Genomic DNA, 19,251 nt, shown 5'->3' on the forward strand with positions numbered 1-19,251 from the left:
AAAAAAGAAAAGCAAAACTGGAGGCATCACGGTTCCAGATTTTAAGCTATGTTACAAAGCTGTAGTCATCAAGACAGTATAGTAGTGGCACAAAAACCAGACACATAAATCAGTGGAACAGAATAGAAAACCCGGAAAAGGACCCACAACTATATGGTTAACTAATCTTTGACAAAGCAGGAAACAATATCCAATGGAAAAAGACAGTCTCTTCAACAAATGGTGCTGGGAAATCTGGATGGTGATATGCAGAAGAGTGAAACTGGACCACTTCCTTACCCCATACACAAAAACAAATTCAAAATGGATGAAAGACCTAAACGTGAGACAGGAAACCATCAAACTCCTAGAGAAAAACACAGGCAGCAACTTCTCTGACTTTGGCTGCAGCAACTTCTTACTAGACATGTTATCAGAGGCAAGGGACACAAGAGAAAAAAATGAACCATTGGGACTTCATCACGATAAAAAGCTTCTGGGGGTGACTGGGTGGCTCAGTTAGTTGAGTGTCTGACTTCAGCTCAGGTCATGATCTCATGGTTCACGGGTTTGAGCCCCGTGTTGGGCTCTGTGCTGAGAGCTCAGAGCCTGAAGCCTGCTTTGGATTCTGTGCACCAACCCCACCACCACCACCCCTACCCTGCTTGTGCTCCATCTCTCTCTTTCAAAAATGAATAATATTTTTAAAAAATTAAAAGATGAAAACCTTCTGCACAGTGAAGGAAACAACAAAACTAAAAGGCAGCCTATGAAATGAGAGAAGGTATTTGTAAATAACATATCTGTTAAGGGGTCATTATCCAAAATTTATGAAGAACTTATCAAACTCAACACCAAAAAACAAATAACCCAGTTAAGAGATGGGTAGAAGACATGAATAGACACTTTTCCAAAGAAGACATCCAGATGACTAACAGACACACGAAAAGATCCTCAATATCACTCATTATCAAGCAAATACAAATCAAAACCACAATGAGATACCACCTCGCATCTGTCAGGATGGCTAAAATTAATACAATGAGAAACAACAGGTGTTGGCAAGGATGCAGAGAAAGGGGAACTCTCTTGCACTGTTGGAGGTAATGCAAACTGGTGCAGACACTCTGGAGAACAGTATGGAGGTTCTCAAGAAAGTAAAAATACAACTACCCTACGTTTCAGCAATTTCACTAGTAGGTCTTTACCCAAAGGATACAAAAATACAGATTTGAAGGGGTACATGCACCCCACTGTTCATAGCAGCATTATCAACAATAGCCAAACTATGGAGAGAGTCAAAATGTCCATTGACTGATGAATGGGTAAAGAAGATGTGGTATTGTGGCATCTGGGTGGCTCAGTTGGTTAAGCATCCAACTCTTGTTTTTGGCTCAGGTCATGAACTGACAGTTGTGAGATTAAGCCCTGCACAGGGCTCCATGCTGAGCATGAAGCCTGCTTGGGATTCTCTCTCTTCCTGTCTCTCTGCCTCTCCCCCCACTTGCTTGCTCTCTCTCTCTCTCTCAAAATAAACATAAAAAAAGAAGATGTGGTATATGTATATACCACACACACACAATAGAATATTACTCAATCAAAAAGAATGAAATCTTGCCATTTACAATGACATGGAGCTAGAACGTATTATGTTAAGCAAAATAAGTCAATCAGAGAAACGCAAATACAAAATGATTTCACACATATGTGTAATTAAAGAAACAAAACAGATGAACACAGGGGGAGAGGGAGAGAAGAGAGGGAAGCAAACCACAAGAGACTTTTAGTGACAGAGAACAAACTCTGGGTTGATGGGGGAGGTGGGTGGGAGATGAACTGGATGGGTGATTGGTACTAAGGAGGGCACTTGTTGAGATGAGCACTGGGTGTTGTTTGTAAGGGATAAATCACTGAATTCTACTCCTGAAATCAATATTGCACTATATTGTCAACTAACTAAAATCTAAATTAAAAAAGTTTCTGCACAAGGAAATGATAAACAAAAGTAAAAGGCAACCTACAGAATGAAAGAAGATATTTGCAAATGCCACATGTGATAATGGGTTAGTGTCCAAAATATGTAAAAATACTGATATAGTTCAACACCCCAAAAAAAGTAATCCAATTTAAAAATGGGTGGAAGATATGAGAAGACATTTTTACAAAGAAGACATACAAATGGCCAACAGACTTATGAAAAGATGTTCATCATCACTTATTATCAGGGAAATACAAATCAAAATTACAATGAGATATCACTTCACATCTGTCACAATGGCTACAATCAACTACACAAGAAACAACAGGTGTTGGCAAGGATGTGGAAAAAAAGAATACTTGTGTACTGCTGGTGGGTATGCAAAGTTGTGCAGCCACTCTCGAAAACAGTATGGAGTTTCCTCAAAAAGTTAAAATAGAACTTCCCTATGATCCAACAATTACACTATTGGGTATTTATTCAAATAATACAAAAAAACACTAATTCAAGAGGGTGCAAGCATCCCTATATTTATTGTAGCATTAGTTACAATAGCTAAATTATGGAAACAGCCTGAGTATCCATCAACTGATGGATGGATAAAGAATATGGACAATGGAATATTATTCAGCCACAAAAAGGAATAAAATCTTGCCATTTGCAATGACATAGATGGAGCTGGAGGGTATAATGCTAAGCAAAATAAGTCAGAGAAAGACAAATACCATATGATTTCACTCATATGTGGAATTTAAGAAACAAAACAAATGAGTAAAGGGGAAAAAGAGAGAGAGAGAGAGAGAGAGAGAAAGAGAGAGAGAGAGAAATCAAGAAACAGACACTTAACTATAGAGAACAAATTGATTGTCACCAGAGGGAAGTTGGGTGGAGGGACGGGTAAAATAGGTTATGGGAGAAGGAAGGACTTCACTTGTGATAAACACTGGGCATTGTATGCAAATGTTGAATCACTATTGTACAACTGAAAGTAATATAACACTGTATGTTAACTAACTGGACTCAAAATAAAAATTAAAAAAAAATAAATTTTCCCTGAACTTACCCCTCCCCCAAAAATGGTTTTAGCTATAGTAGAATACAGGTGTCTATTGAAAGGCATTGTAAACTATTCCTGAAAAACAATCAAATAATTCCTTACTATATGTGAGAATTCTAGCTCAATTTCAAAAATATACCATAGACCTTTTATTTCATGTTCTGTTTTAACGACCCCTAAAACTTTGGTTTTAGTTGCATTGGTTGATCCTGACAGTTGCTTGCAAAGCAAATTTAAATGAATATAGTATAAGTGATAAAACAATGATTAATTTTTATCAACTATATTTTTTCTCTGATGCATTAAAAATGCTCCAAGATACATCTATATAAATGTCAAATTCTTGAAAGGCAGCAAAAGTGTGGCAAAGTTACAGCTACTTGTGTAAAACAATGCACTTTCGTAATTGAAAGGTGGCCTTATTTTTAACTTTTCCCAGCATTTCACTTGGTCATCTAGATAGTCACTTTTAAGCATTGACAACAAAATCCTAATGCCCATTCAACTTTTACAAAATTAATATGGTCATTCTGATACTTCCATCTGAATTAAATACCAGAGAAATGTATTAAATTACAATAAAAGGATAATAACAGAATTTGTTTCTAGAAGCTTCTCTTTTTCTCATTTTTAAAAATGTAATCATAATTATTGAATTCAATTCAGAATTTCTCCTTATACAACTTTTTCTCCTTGTACAACTATTGTTGTAAACAGACACTTGAGATAGAAATACGTAAGAAAGAAATAGATTAAAACTAAAAGGAACTACAAGTATACTAAAAGATGTGGGTGTCTCACCTCTGGTTAGTTCAGAAATGTGTCTTCGTTACATTATAGAGTGAATGGTCTGAAGGATTCTCTTCAGAACACTGTCACTAATGAGGCTTCTGTGGTAAATCCCTATTCTAGAAATGGTAATTTTGTTCCATACAGTCTTTGTGAAAGGACTTTGTCTGTCTCCACTGGTTCTTTTTAAGTTGGAAACATCTAAATTGCATTTGAAAAAAGATAATGAATGAACATGTGCTCATAATAATCACACACTGTATACATTTTAAATCATAAACTGAATGACATAGTGTTTTATGTACTCTTCATATTCTTGATCTTAAGGTATATCACACTGTCTCAATTTTTTTTTAATAGAAAAATCAGTTTCAGGCATTTGTTTCTGGATTAAGTCCTTAAAAACTGAGGTCATGTCTGACCTGAATGGACATTAAAATCCCAGCACATCAAAAAGATATTTTATAAGATTTAAATCGTAGACAAAAGATCTTTTCTCCTTTCTTCTGCTTTTATTTTAACATAGCTGTGTCAATTTAGAGGGCTTTCTCAAAGTTCTATTACATATCGCTTTTAAAATGCAGATGCTAGCATAAAACACAGAACAAAGTATCCCACATTACATAATGGAATCTGATAGAACTGCCATAATTCTTCAAAAGTAATGTTAATACTTTTTTAAGACTCTAACCTCAAATTATGAAATATTTCATATATGCAGAAAAGTACACAAATTATAATAGACATTCATTTACATATCACATAAACAATTATTAAATTTTTCCACCTTTGTTCTATGTCCTTTTGTTAAGTCAAAACAAAAATTTACAGATACTGCTTTAGCTGTAGCCCTGTCCCTTTACATTCATCAATTTCCCAAAGATGACCAGCATTTTAAGTTGATGTAAATCATTCCCAGACATGTTTTTATATTTTTACTATATAGGTTTGGTTCTCTTTCTTTGTCTGTAAAATTAAAGCATTATACTTAAGAAGCTGATGTATCTTTATTACTAGTTTTTAAAATTTTTTATTAGAACCAACTGAATAGCATTAGAATAAAACTTGCCTAGTCTGCTGCCTAGACTTCACATCTTTAAAATTGATTTGGGGGGGAATAAAAAGCCCTTTATGTAACAGTTATTATGAAGTGTTCCATTTTTTCATGACCTTTGTTTCCCACTTGTATAATCATTTATACCGAAATTCATTAGCTTGCTCCTGAAGAGAAGCACTAAAGGCTATATAAGTAACCATGGGTTAATTGGATAACTGTGGTAATTTGAAAGCCTATACATGCTGACTTTGCAATTATTAATAATACATGAAGCTTACTACAGATAACCCCTACTTTGGTATGGGAAGCTACCGAGAGTCTAGATCTGCTGGATTTGATCATTGTGGCACATCAGGAAAATTGCCTTAATCTGTCTCTGTCTCAGTTTCCTCACCTACAAAATAGAGACCATAAAAGCCACTCTGTCAAGCTTTCTTGAGGATTCTATGTGAGGATGCCGAATTCACAGCACTAAGCCTCCACTGGATGTAAGTTATCAAGTGAATGTGAATTGGCTACACTTCATACTTTAAAAAATTATAAGTAAGTTACTGACTCATTAACAGATTTAGACGCATTAAATGTAAAGAGTTTTCACTTTCAGGTTTCCTCTTGATATCCCATTTCTTGACTAAGTGAGACATTAAGAGCCTTATTGATGGACTTCCGGAGCTGACCTCTCCTGTGGGTGATTTTAAAGGCCCAGCATCTCTTCTCCTTCTAGTGATTTTGTAAGCACCTAATCACTTGTATTAAATTCTTTCTTATTAAAATATCTACAATAATTTTTTATCTCTTTCCCTTCAACTCACCATACAGTGGAAACTAATGTCAGCCACAGGACCTTCAGGATGACAATCTGGGATTTGTTAACTGTGTGATTTGAAGGGACTGAAATCTGAATGCAATTAGAAAATGAGACCTTACAGTAAATCTTAAAAGTTCTCATCACAGGGGCGCTTGGGTGGCTCAGTCTGTTAAGCATCAGACACTTGGGTTCAGCTCGGGTCATGATCTCACAGTTCGCGAGTTGAAGCCCCATGTAGGGCTCTGCGCTGACAGTGCAGAGCCCGCTTGGGATTCTCTCTCACTCTCTCTCTCTGCCCCTACCTGGCTCACGAGTGCATGTACTTTTTCTCTCTGTCTCTCTCTCAAAATGAACAAACTTAAAAAAAAAAAGTTCTCATCACAAGAACCAAAAACTACCTGTGGTAATGGATTTCAAGTAGACCTCTTGTGATCCTTCACAATATATACAAATATTGAATCAAAATATTGAAACTAATGTAATGTTATATGTCAATTACATCTCAATTAATTATATATATAAAATGCAAATACAAATAATAAAGGGAAATGAGATTCCGGCTTTTTATAATATAAAGTCACATGTAAGTATTGTGATATATCACCTGGGTCATCAGGAATGGAGTGCCAGCTGAGGCAAGGTTTTGGTGACCTGAATGGTTCCTGCAGTAGGCTATTATAACATTAATAAAGAATACAGGGAATTTTTGGGTGGGCTGTCAGCTTCTGACTGCAAGAATCATTTAGAGAAATAATAAGTGCAGCATTTTAAATCCTTGGCTCAAGGCACAATCAGGGACATAGAGAATCTTTGTTGATTTATGGGCTCAGGGCTATTATAGTTAAAATTCTGACTCAGTATTGCTGGATTGGGGTCTCTTGTGTGAAAATTGAGAGCACCATGGGGGGGAACTGCAGGAACCTGAAAATGGAATGGAGTTATATGGACAGGTTCAGACTACGAGAGCACTCCAAACACCTCAAATTCCACTGATCTTCCCTTGCCAGCAGGGAGACCCCTTTCTGCCCATCAGATAAAGCTGGATCTACCTTGCTAGGAGACCTTGAGGTAGTTATCAGGTTAAAGGAAACCCATTCACCTCATACCCCACTCTACTGTTAATTATCTCTAAAGCAAAGATCTGATTCCCAACCCATCATAGCTACAATTCTTAGCTTAGGAAGAGACAGTTTACTCGATTTTGCTAATTTATACCATCAGACACCTGGGGAATATCTATGGGGTATAATTCTAAATGTGCTAGGCCAGAAAAGAAGAAAAATAATTTTAAAGTGGCTGCATTTATTAATATGGTTGGATTTAACAGAGTTCTAGAATCAAAAGCCTAGTTTGAACAGCTGGAAGTGGTTCTAGCTGCATGCTTGGTATGGACTGAAACTTACACTCAAACGATGTGTTTAGTAAATAAAGTTTAGATGCCAGAAATTCTTTGGCATAATGGAGAGGGAGGAATGCACGTGGCTATCGAGCACTTGACATGTGGCTAATCCAAATCAAGATGTCCTTTAAGTGTAAAATTGTGCAAAAATATGTAAACTATTTCAGTAATAATTTTTGTATGGGTTACATATTGAAATACTATCTTATAACATTAAGTTAAACAAAATAGAATTTTAAAAATGATTTCACTTATTACTTTTTTGCTGTGTTTTTAAAATATGGCTTCCAGAAAACTTAAAAGTAACATGTGCCTTACATCTGTGTTGTGCATTCTATTTCTATTGGGCAAGCTTCTGTAGAGGGATTCGAATGTTTGAGTGGATTTATCATTTGTGACATACTTACCCATCTTCCTACTCTGTCTTTTAAAAGGGCCCAGAAGACAATCCCTTTAACAAGGCATTTGGTACTTCACTTGAGAGAGGAGCTCCTGTATGCTTGAAAAGCATAGTGATTGTTCTCTGTAGGCTAGTCATGAAGTTAGGAGACACTGCCATTGTAATTAGCTCTGATCTCAGTGTGGATGGTATGGTTTTGGAGTGGCCAAGGTCAAATGATAGCAGTTAACTACCAAAGAGAAAGTGTGCATGGTCTTTACAGTAGTCTATGAACTCCCAATGATAGTTTGCTGTGGTTTACAAATCATGACTCCTTAGAATTGAAATAGTTGTCAAGTCACCAAAGTATAATTAAGTTTAAATTAAAAAAAAAATCTAGGTGTGTTGAAAAAGACCTGACTGAGTCACGTGTTGGATAGTCATGGCCTGTCACCCATCACCAGATCATGAGCCCTTGCCCGTGCACAGGCTGGGAACCCCATAACTACAGGAGAGGCCAGGTAGTTGTGAAAAAGGACCATGTGATACCACAAATTTATGTCCTGTAACTTTCTGGACTTCCCTAAAAGAAGCCTATTTATCAAGACACCTAATTTAAAGAAAGGGAAATGCAGACCATTTGATACTGTTAAGGCCTAGAGATCCAGAACAATATTGTGTTTCATCAGTCAAATGACTAAATTTTATCCTAAGTACATCTGCTGGTGTGCTTGAAAATTCATCTCTGACAATCTTTCCAGTTACTGAATACGTAGCTGAATGTACAATTAGCAGAATAATACATTGTCTCCCTGACCCACTGAATGAGGAATTAAAAAAAATTTTTTTTTCACATTTATTTATTTTTGAGAGATAGAGAACAAGTGGTGGTGGGCAGAGAGAGGATGAGACACAGAATCTGAAGCAGGCTCTAAGTCCTGAGCTGTCAGCACAGAGCCCGATGCGGGGCTCGGACTCACAAACCGTGAGATCATGACCTGAGCCGAAGTCAGACGCTTAACTGACTGAGACAAACAGGCGCCCCAGGAATTTTTTCTTTTAAATAGTAGGAAGAACCTTAGAATTGCTACTCTATACAAAATAAAAAAATCAAATAAAACACCTTATCTCTATGAAAACATAGGAAAGTAAGCGCCAATATTAAGGACTTGAAATATACATTGGGTGTTTGTACTTATCTTATCCATGTGATTGAATTTCTGATGAAGGCAATCTAATTTCCTCCCCAATTCACTCAACCATCATCAGCTGGGTGATGTTTGATCCTCTATGTCAGAAAGTTGGGCACACATGGCAGCATGCTATCATCAAGGAGAACTGGCACTGACAAAGCAAGATGAGGCTTAATCGGTTACTGAAAGCGCATGATGTTGTATGTACATGTTGCTCCCATTCATGATGCATGTGTTCCTGCTACACTGCCACCTCCTGCTCAATCCATACACACATCCACCTGGGGTGTTTCCCATCGTCAGCTGACTTAGCTGACTAAGTTTGATACTCATTTAGTTCTGCATGATATGTTGGCATTGGTTGGAACCAATGATATGCCGCATTGTATCCCATACAAGAGTGCCCTGAAGGACAACAGGGAAAGTAAATCTTTACTATGGGAAGAACTTCAAGAGATACAACTGGTCAACCACTTTACCTGGAAGGAGAGATGATTAGAGGTATGGACCTAGACTGATTCAGGAATGGTAGCCAAAAGGTTGAATGGACGTTTGGGGTGTTAGAAGGCAAAAGTTTAAAGAATACAAAAGAAGAAAATCTGGGCCAAAGACTATGAGATGGACCCTTTGAAATGAATTCAGAACTGATATTAGCACTCTGGGTGAACACTTACAGGTGAGCACGTGTTGCATAGGAGTCTTTTAATAAATAGACAGCAAAGTTGGCCCAGATGTCATTCAGCGCCTTCCTCTATCATCCCACTGCTTGCACAATTGACAGTGTGTTCAGGTAGCATGAAGAGAAGTTTTGTATGGATTTAAAGACATAGTATTACCCTCAACAAAACTGAATGGACACCAATACTGCTGACAGCCCAGTCTCCCCATAGCACAGAGTAATGCTGACCCATCAATGTGATGCAATAGCATATGAAGTCCATCCTGCCAACTTGGTAGTAGGATAACTATATCGAACTACTTTCTTCATGAGGGAGGGAGAAGTGATATATTTTCACCGAACAGATCTTCTATGAATGAATTTTCTTTCCTCCCCCCATGCTTTTTTCAGACCCACCGTCTGTGTAATTGTCGTATGCCTTGTTCTATATCCATTCATCATGCATACAATGGCTTTTGCAGGGGCCTGGGTGGCTCACTCAGTTAAATGTCTAACACTTGACCTCAGCTCAGATAATGATCTCACAGGTCATGAGATGGACACTCTTCACCAGCCTTGGGATTCTCTCTCTCCCTCTCTTTCTGACCTTCCACTGCTCTTGCTCTCTCTCTCTCAAAATAAATAAATACACTTATAAAAGAGACCAAAAAAAATCCCACTGATTTTGAACAAAGAAATTATTTTTTCAGCAATGAATTGAAGGAAAGGACAACTGAATATTCAGTATACTCAGTTATGGAACCACTGGATGCCACATGAAATAAAATTTCTTTCCTCAAGGTAGGGGCAAATGTTCTGAACCAATGACAAACTCCTTTTTTCATTGCCAGGCTAGTAGTGATCAGTATTGTTCTCCAAGTATTTCTAGTTCTCCCTCCTCTGAGGCCATGATAGAATTGCACTTCCCTACTCTGTTGATTAGGTGTGTCCATGTGACTTTCTCTGGATCACTAAAAGAGCAGTAGTCACTTCTGTGCAGAAAAATTTTTTTTAATGTTTAATTATTTTGGAGAGAAAGAGATAGAGTGTGAGAAGGGTAGAGGCAGAGAGAGAGGGAGACACAGAATCTGATGCAGGCCCCAGGTTCCAAACTGTGAGCACAAGGCCTGATGCAGGACTCGAACTTACGAACCTCAAGATCGTGACCTGAGCCAAAGTCAGATGCTTAAACAACTGAGCTATCAAGGCACCCCTGTACAGAAGCTTTTGAAGCCAGTTCATGATCTTACTGCTATTGTAATCATGGAAGCCTGTGTCATGGTAGCATATCTGTTAGCCTTGGAAATCTGAATGACTATGTTAAACAGAATCCCTCTCCACCCATGTCATGCCTTAGGGAGACATACATTTTCATTACATTGCCTTGGAACACTTATCTTGAGTTGCCCTGGACATTTGATTTTTGCTTGTTACTAAGTATTACTTTCTGTAGTACTCACCTATCACTGTGATACTAACATGTAGCTGATTCAAAAGTTTTTTTGGCAGCAATGTAAAATAATAGTAAAATGGTTTATGCTTGTGTCAAATGCTTATGTACTGATTGCATAGCTCTCTATGTATTAACTTTTTGCAACGAGTCGAAGTTAGACTGACGTCCATGAATTATGAAAAAAAGTTCTATAGGAATAAACGTAACGACCATTAAAAGTGGTCATTGCCTAAGATTACCTCTAAAAATTAGACATTAGAAAAAGCCAGTTATCTGGGTGGCTCAGTCAGTTAAGTGTCTGACTTCGGCTCAGGTCATGATCTTGCGCTTTGTGAGTTCGAGCCCCATGATGGGCTCTGTGCTGATAGCTCAGAGCCTGGAGCCTCTTCAGATTCTGTGTCTTTTCTCTCTCTCTGCCCCTCCTCCACTCACACTCTGTTTCTGTCTCTCAAAAATAAGTAAACATTAAAAAAAATTAAAAAAAAAAGAAAGAGACAATTATCTTTTCATTTCCAAAAAAATTAGTCATTTGCCAAGTATCATTTCCTTTTTATGAACTGGAAAAATCCAAAACAAAAGAGCGGGGGGGGGGGGGGGAGGGGGGGGGAGGGAGATGAGTTGCATGAGACCACAGCAGGGATCGGAAGTAGTGCAGGGATGAGACTTTACCCTTGACTGTGTCCTGATAGCTCCTGACTGGAAGTTGAGTGTCATGCTGTTTACATGCACTGCTGAGAAGGCTTTGGGCCTGGGACACGTCTTTCTGGGTTAGTAGGGAGTCATTTCCAAAATCAGGCCTCTATAAGCAATGTGGACAATAGTTAAGCTCAAATATCAATCGTCTTGCAAAAATTACTGGTTAAATACAGATTCTTATTGACTTATCCAGATAAAAAGGGAGTGACTTTGTTACAGATGCTATGACACGAGGAGTACATATTTTTAAAAAATTTCTTAAAATTTTTAAAATAATTTGTTGATCTGAATTCCTTATATGTACAGGTGCTCTGTCTTCAGGACATCGGCATACCTAAAGAATGCCTGCCTACTTTATGTTCCCAAGTTTGTGTAATTCCCAACATATGTCTAAAATTTTTCACTGTGGAAATATTTTAAAAATCAAAGCATTCTTTCAAAATTTCAAATCAAAAATATCCATAAAAGTATTTTTCCACTTGAATTTCTAGTTGAAGAAAGTAAAATTAAATGAAATTTTCCTATAAAAACCAAGGCTTTTCCATTTTATAATAAGCTAAGACACTGTACTCTTTCTTCCCACAGCATAGAAAAATCAAAATATTTAACTGAAAGTTTTCTTACCTGAAAATATTATCAAATACTAAGTATAATCGTTCATGCCTTAGTTAACATCTTTTTGGAATGATTTAAATTTCCAAGATGTTCATGAAAAATTCTAGAATTAGAGTAGTGTTATTAATATGAGGACAACGTAAAATTTACTTAATTATGAAAAATAGGGGCGCCTCGGTGGCTCAGTCAAACGTCCGACTGTTGGTTTCAGTTCAGGTCATGATCTCGCGGTTCCTAGGTTGGAGCCCCACATTGGGGTCTGCACTGACAGTGTGGAACCTGCTTAGGATTCTCTCTCTCAACTCTCTCAGCCCTCCCCCTCCCAAAATAAATACACTTAAAATAATAATTGAGATAAACTGCTTTAAACTGTTCTTTTATAGAACCTATTGTCATCAGAGTTCAGCTTACTTTTTGACACTCAAATCAACCTGAAGCTTCCATGTCTGCTCCCTTAAGTTTCAGGAAGACAGATGTAGGCATATCTGCTCCCTATTGTAAATAATAATGAAAATAAAACTATTTTTTTCCTCTTTCTCTCAATTTTGGAATATTATACATAAATTCAATCCATGATCCCAATCTTCTGTCTCATTTGCTCCCTTTCCCATTTTTGAGAACTGGCAAAAATTTTCTAGTAATTGAGGTCACTCAAAACAAATCACAAATTTGACAGTTTTATAATTCTGGGAAAAAAGAAACATGTACGTCTTTTCCTTAACTGCTTAAGACTAGCTCAATAAGTTAAGTTGATGCGGCATATATTATTCCCAATATGTGTCTATAACAAGTAGAAATGGCTTAATTGATTGCTTTAAGAAATGTTTATTAATTTATTATACAAAAATTAATGCACAACCAGGGCACAAGCTGGCAAACTGCATGTCAATGAGCGGACCATCAGATATAATGATCCAGAGAGGAATCATGCATGATGTTGACTTTAACATTTTAGATCTTATATACCGCCATATTCCTAATACAAGGCTCTCCCCAGAGCAGGTACTCAATATATGAATTTGTTCAAGTAAATGAATAAGTGATTATCCAGATATTTCATAGAGAGTAAGCTACTTGACATGAACTTGTAAATTAGTGTTATTTTTCTAGAGCCAAATATAAGGTACTTTAAAAAGTCTATGTAACCACTAAAGTATGGTGTTAGTGTTATTCTGCAGTTTATTTTCCTACACGTTCTCATCTCCTATCAATTCTGTGAAGTTTTATTTATTTATTTATTTATTTATTTATTTATTTATTTATTTATTTATATTTCGAGTGCACCAGCTAGAGAGAGGGGCAGAGGGAGGGAGGGAGGGAGGGAGGGAGGGAGGGAGGGAGAGAGAGAGAGAGAGAATCGTAGCAGGTTCCATGCTCATTTGGAGCTTGACATGGGGCTCGATCCCACAACCCTGGGATCATGACCTGAGTCAAAATCAAGAATCTGTCACTCAACCCACTAAGCTACCCAGGTGTCCCTCTGTGAAGTATTTTAAGTTAGAAAAAACACTAAAAATTTAATTTGGAGGATGTTAAATCTTTATTGCTAAATATCTATACTATCTTTGTAAAATCATGATAGCTTTAAGGTCCTAGTTTCCTCACCTGTAAATAAATTCATGGCTTTTAGGTGGATTTCTAATACTTTATCTATATTTTGGGAACTGCAGACATATAGTAGAAAAAGCAGTTGACTAGAATCAGAGAAATTACTTTCAATATCAACGAGCTTATGGAAACTCTTTATAAATATCAGTAAGTAAGAAAGAGCTTTCAGAAATTTACATATAATAAACAAACACAAAATAATTCTAAAAGCATTGGTAGGCAATAAACATCAAGAATGTTTCCCAGAAAAAAGAAGAGAAAGGCAAACCAAGAAACAGACTCAACTATAGAGAACAAACTGATAGTTACCAGAGGGCAGGTGGACAGGTGGGGCACGTAAAATAGGGGATGGGGATTAAGGAGTGAACTTGTGATGAGCACCAAGCATTGTATGGAAGTGTTGGATCCCTATATTGTACACCTGAAGCTAATATTACACTGCATGTTAACTAACCGGAATTTAAACAAAAACTTTTAAAAAAAGAATGTTTCCAAGAAAGTTGGGAGGAAAATGACAAATAGTTAGAAAATAGGGAAGAAAAGATAAGAGATTCAATGAATCAATCTAAAAGGTCCACTGCCTAAGGGCGATTCCAAACAAAGGGCAGCGGACAATACAGTGACTGGTGTTCTCAAAAAATAGTTTAAGAAAATTTCCCATAATGAAGATATATGATTCTCCCATTTGCAAGGCCCCTCAAGTACCCAGCATAATCAAGAAAAGCAAATAAACAATAAGCAAAAATGGACAAGCCACCACCACAAAGCACATCAGAGTAAAACTTCCTTATTTTTGACGTTTTAAAAGTTCTATTGTAAGGTGCTTTCTGAGACAAGGCTTCTGTTAACAAGGAGATAAACCCAAAAAAAGAGGAAGAAATGAGATATAGAAATAAGAGATCCAACAAAAACAAAGAAAAAATCCCAGCGCTAGAGAGAAACCGGTCATTTTGAGACGAAAACGTGGAGTATTTTATGAGGCAGATGCCTGGAAAAACCGCAGATTAGTGGAGTATTAGATAGGATTAAGCCTATAGGAAGTTTAAAAATGCAATTATTAACTTCAGAGAATAAACAATCTCATATAAAGAAAGAAATGCAATTATAGTATTTTACTTGGCTCTGCAGTAGATTCATCTGGGGAAAATTTGCTTCATAATACCAATGTAAACTGTTAATTTGACAAAGAATGCGATGGCAAAAGAATGAGTAAAAGAAAATACCTAATATTGACAAATCAAGAATCATTTGTGGATACATATTATTTAAAAATAGAAAGGAAACTATCAGAAGATACATCCAAAAGAGTAAAAGAGGTTAAGAGTAAGCGGGTTCAAGGATAGGAAGGTAAAATAGGACTCTCTTGGTTTTGTTTAAAGCTTCTGTCCTATTTGATTTTTTAAAAATGATGTGCACCAGTCAGTGTGATGATAAAGAACCTACGATAAAAATTGGCAGGGCCCTAAAATGTTGGTGACCAGAACTGTGCTGTTGCAAAGGAGCATGGTTAAGCTATTTAATTTCTAACCACACGCTCAAATGAAGCTTGTAGTCACCACCTCAACGGCCTCTGCAATGTTGGAAAAAAGTATGGTTAATGAGGGACTATTTCTATTCTAGAATGCTGAGGCAGACAGTAGGCACTGTTGCTTTTAACAATAGCGCCTTCCTGAGAAAGTGGCAATGAGCATTAGTATTGAGAAAATTGCACTGCATACATGAAATGATAATAAATGCTGGTTATTAGCATCAATGCATACATTTTTAAAAATGCACATACCAAAATGGAATTTTTGTTGGATCATAATTGTGAAATTCTATAATTAAGAATGCAGAGGGACACAAGAATCAATGTCCCCTAGCAATGAACAGTTATTTGTCCAAATTCTAAAACATGAGGCAAAATATGTTTTGGGGTTGCTATTTGAGTGCATGTGGGCAAACACACTAATTCGTCCAAGATATATTTTTTTCAATAAGACAGAATATATCCTTTAAACAGAATTATAACCAAACTTTACTCGGAATGGGTAGAAGTGGGTAGAAGGGTAGAAGATTCTACTATGCCCATTTGAAATTGCTCTGGAGTTTCTAACTTTCCAAGGCTAGATTTTTTACTTAAATTGGTACTGACATAACGCTGATAATTGTTCAGTTTTAGGATTTTAAATTAGTGGTAAGGTTTTCTTCCATTATACTACTATAAACATAGGAGTCTAATCCTTAAAACACCTATAGAGATGGGGGAGATTGTTTTATTTTTAAAATAAAATGTGAAAATGGGGACAAACAATATATTTTAGACACTACAAATAAAATTTATAGACTTTTTTTGGTTCTCAGTAAAACAAATAAAATTCATACATTTTCTAACAAATAATTAGCACTTTCTAAAAAGGTTATGGATGCTGGTAGGAAGTCAGTAGCTCCCGCTTTATTCCCTAACTTGTTATGTATCAGTAGACTGCTCTTCAAATTTTTTGTCACTAAGTAAAACTCTACATGGACTATATGTATACTCTGGACATTTAAATATTCCTAAACAGATTATTTTTTTGTGATTCACAACATATTTGTGAAACACCATATGCACTTCCAGAAGTCAAAAACAATGTACTGTTTTCAGGCATTCCTTTTAAAAAGAATCATTGATTATTTTATATTCAACCTCTTTGGAATGATGTGTGTCTGACCCCACAAAGTGCTGATTTGAAACCCCATATTACTTGTTCCTGCAACAAAGGCTATACACTGCGAACTGTTAAATGATCCCCAATATTTATGACATTCTTGGTTAAACGGGAAATGGGCTACTTGTCTAAATAATGCACAAGTCCACTTTAATAACACCTCACTGTGCCACCTTAGAAATTGCTCTGCGTTCATTGATCAGTAAAAGAGAGACTAAAATGTTTTGAAATCTTAACACGGCTTTGTAATATTGTGTCTGAAAGTGGTCAGGAGAACAGGAATCGGTACGTGTTTCTCTCCTGAACTCCATATTACCATTTTTTTCCCCTGAACCTTTCAATTAAATCACTTACACCATTTAGGTAAGTATGGTATATGGTTTAAGTAGCAAGTACTATTAATAAGAGATTATCGCTCACTGATTAGATCATTAATAAAAATGTTCATTTATGTGTATGATCTGAGATCCATGGATTTTAGTTTGATGGGTCAATTTGATAGTGATGGTCTCAAATGGTTTGAGCAGTAGAGCAGATGCAGTGACAAATTAGCTCACAGTGGAAATTATTCTCTTTATAGTGGTCAAAAACGAGAATTGAGGAGAGTGTGAGTATGAATTTTAGAGAACTGGTGATTTCCTTTTGGGACTGTTTCATGCTCCCCCCAAAATGTTTTCCACAATTGTACAGATTCCTCTGGGAAGCTTTTCTTCTTTATACCCATGAGTGTTAGGGGAAGAGAGAGAAGTCTCACTTGTCAGCTCAACAAAGTGAAACAACATGTACTAAAAAGTAAACATCTGGCATATACAATTTTCACAGTCATTTTGTGATGCTGTGCAAAGTGTATAGACCCCTCAAATAATACCTGATGTATTTACTTGTTAACTCTCATAAAAATTTATCCTGCAGCTAAGTCATATCAATGACTTATTTGACAACTGCATGGTATATTCTCTAAATTGCTTAATATTTATATTTTATTTCTGACAATGTTTTTGCTGCTATATTCAGAGTTACTAAACTCCAGGTATACTAAAGGTAAGTTACATTAAGTATGTAAAAAAGTTCCTGAGCAGATAGACCTTCAACTTCCTTCTGAACTGAGTTTCCCCTAATATAAAGATTCTATCAACTCAATTTTATGTGATTAGAGTAAAGGGAGTCACACACACAAACACACTCACACATACCCACATACACCCACACACACCCACACAAATGCACATAAAATAAATCTCTTGGTAGTTTCCGGTAACACTCTGCACAATTGTTTCAGGCTCAGAGCTAAACTGAGATCTTTATAATTGTTATCAAGCAGACAAAAAGCATTATTTTCTATTTAATTTTTCTTATCACTTCCAATAGAGGTTTTAATGAGCAAAGAAATGGTCAATATGCAAGTGAAAGAGACAAACAGCATGTTTAATTCATATAGTAGAAAGAAAGGTTCCTGAATAATCAAGAATTTAGTGAGACAAAATATACAGAATGAACTTCCTTTGATACTAGAGTTCATAAAGAGTTAGAGTCTCAGGAACAAAATTATTCCGAAGATTGTTTTGCAGTCACATCACATTAAATGTGCTGCTTTAATGAGTTCCCTTGTAGAATACAAAGATAATTTTATGAGTTTATTATCTCATCTTAATTCATCTGATATGTTTAATAGCAGAAATCTGGTTACTGATTAACGTAAGGAGGAAAAATAAATGGATATAACAAAAATTTAAATGTTATAATTTATTCTTAAATGCATTGTTATTCAAGTTCTCTTAATTCAACACTGCAACGTGATTTATGCATTGGAGATATATAATTTTCAGGAAATCCATAAAAGACAAAGAGCAAACCCTATTAGTGTATCTAAACAATGCAGTTGTTTAGACTGGGTGAGCACCAGGGAATAGAACTACGGTGCACTGGCAAATGCGAATACCCACGAGAAAGAACACTATCTCTGATTCCTCATTTCACACGTATGAACTTCCTTTTATGGTATTAAGAAGTGGCATTTACAACCCTTGTTCTGGCTAAGTTTCTGAGAAAGTATCATACCAGCTTCTTCACCATCTTACCACCAATGGGCTTTGATTTGTTTGTCCTTTCATCTCAGTTCTTCGGTGAAAGATAAGAGAAAATCAGAATGAGTTATCTATAAGGCTAAAATAAATATAATAAATATTAAATTGTTTATAAAGATTTTATTAATTTTAGTACTTATTCCAAATGTTTAAATCCTACAGTTGTGTAAATGAGAGATTACTGGAGAAAATTATTTCTATGAAAATGGGGAGGCTGCTTCTCAAGGAAAGTACCAGTTTATTATTTTATACGATGTGAAAATGCCTATTGGATTAGTCTATTATTTTATACAATGTGAAAAATGTCTCTTGGATTGGTCTCTAACACAATCATCCGTAAGCCTGTAATGATAAGAAGAGTTCTTCATTATCTTTAACTCCAAATACGTCAACATGCGTGTGTGCGCGTGCATGCGCGCGCGCGTACACACACACACACACACACACACACACACACACACACACACACCCCTCTATCCATAGCCCACAACCTAGCAGTCTATGGAGAACTGTGCTAATAAGAACTAATGAAAAGACCATAATAAATAGCTGCTAGTACAACGAGACCACTATTACATCATTATCTGATTTAATGGGCTATAAGTGATGTATTTTATTCTTTGCCTTTATCTAAAGTTTTAGTCCAATTGTCTCAGATGTGTAACTTACATGATTATATTTAGAGCTATACTTACAAATTCTGCAAGAAACGTTTATGTATTTCCAAGGCGGTCACTCTTAGCCATTCATAATATGAATTATTTCCAACGCATTCGATTAGTTAATTTTTACTTTAATGCCGGAGTGC

The 19,251-nt window shown here is 36.2% G+C and overlaps 1 protein-coding gene across 6 annotated transcripts in view; it reads right to left on the reverse strand.

Annotated features, from left to right (window-relative positions):
- Positions 1 to 19,251, reverse strand: part of ROBO1 (roundabout guidance receptor 1) — a 1,129,831-nt gene that overhangs the window by 486,438 nt on the left and 624,142 nt on the right. The window lies entirely within an intron of this gene.

Source organism: Felis catus, chromosome C2 (assembly GCF_018350175.1).
Source record: "Felis catus isolate Fca126 chromosome C2, F.catus_Fca126_mat1.0, whole genome shotgun sequence".
In the NCBI taxonomy this organism is placed as follows: Eukaryota; Metazoa; Chordata; class Mammalia; order Carnivora; family Felidae; genus Felis; species Felis catus.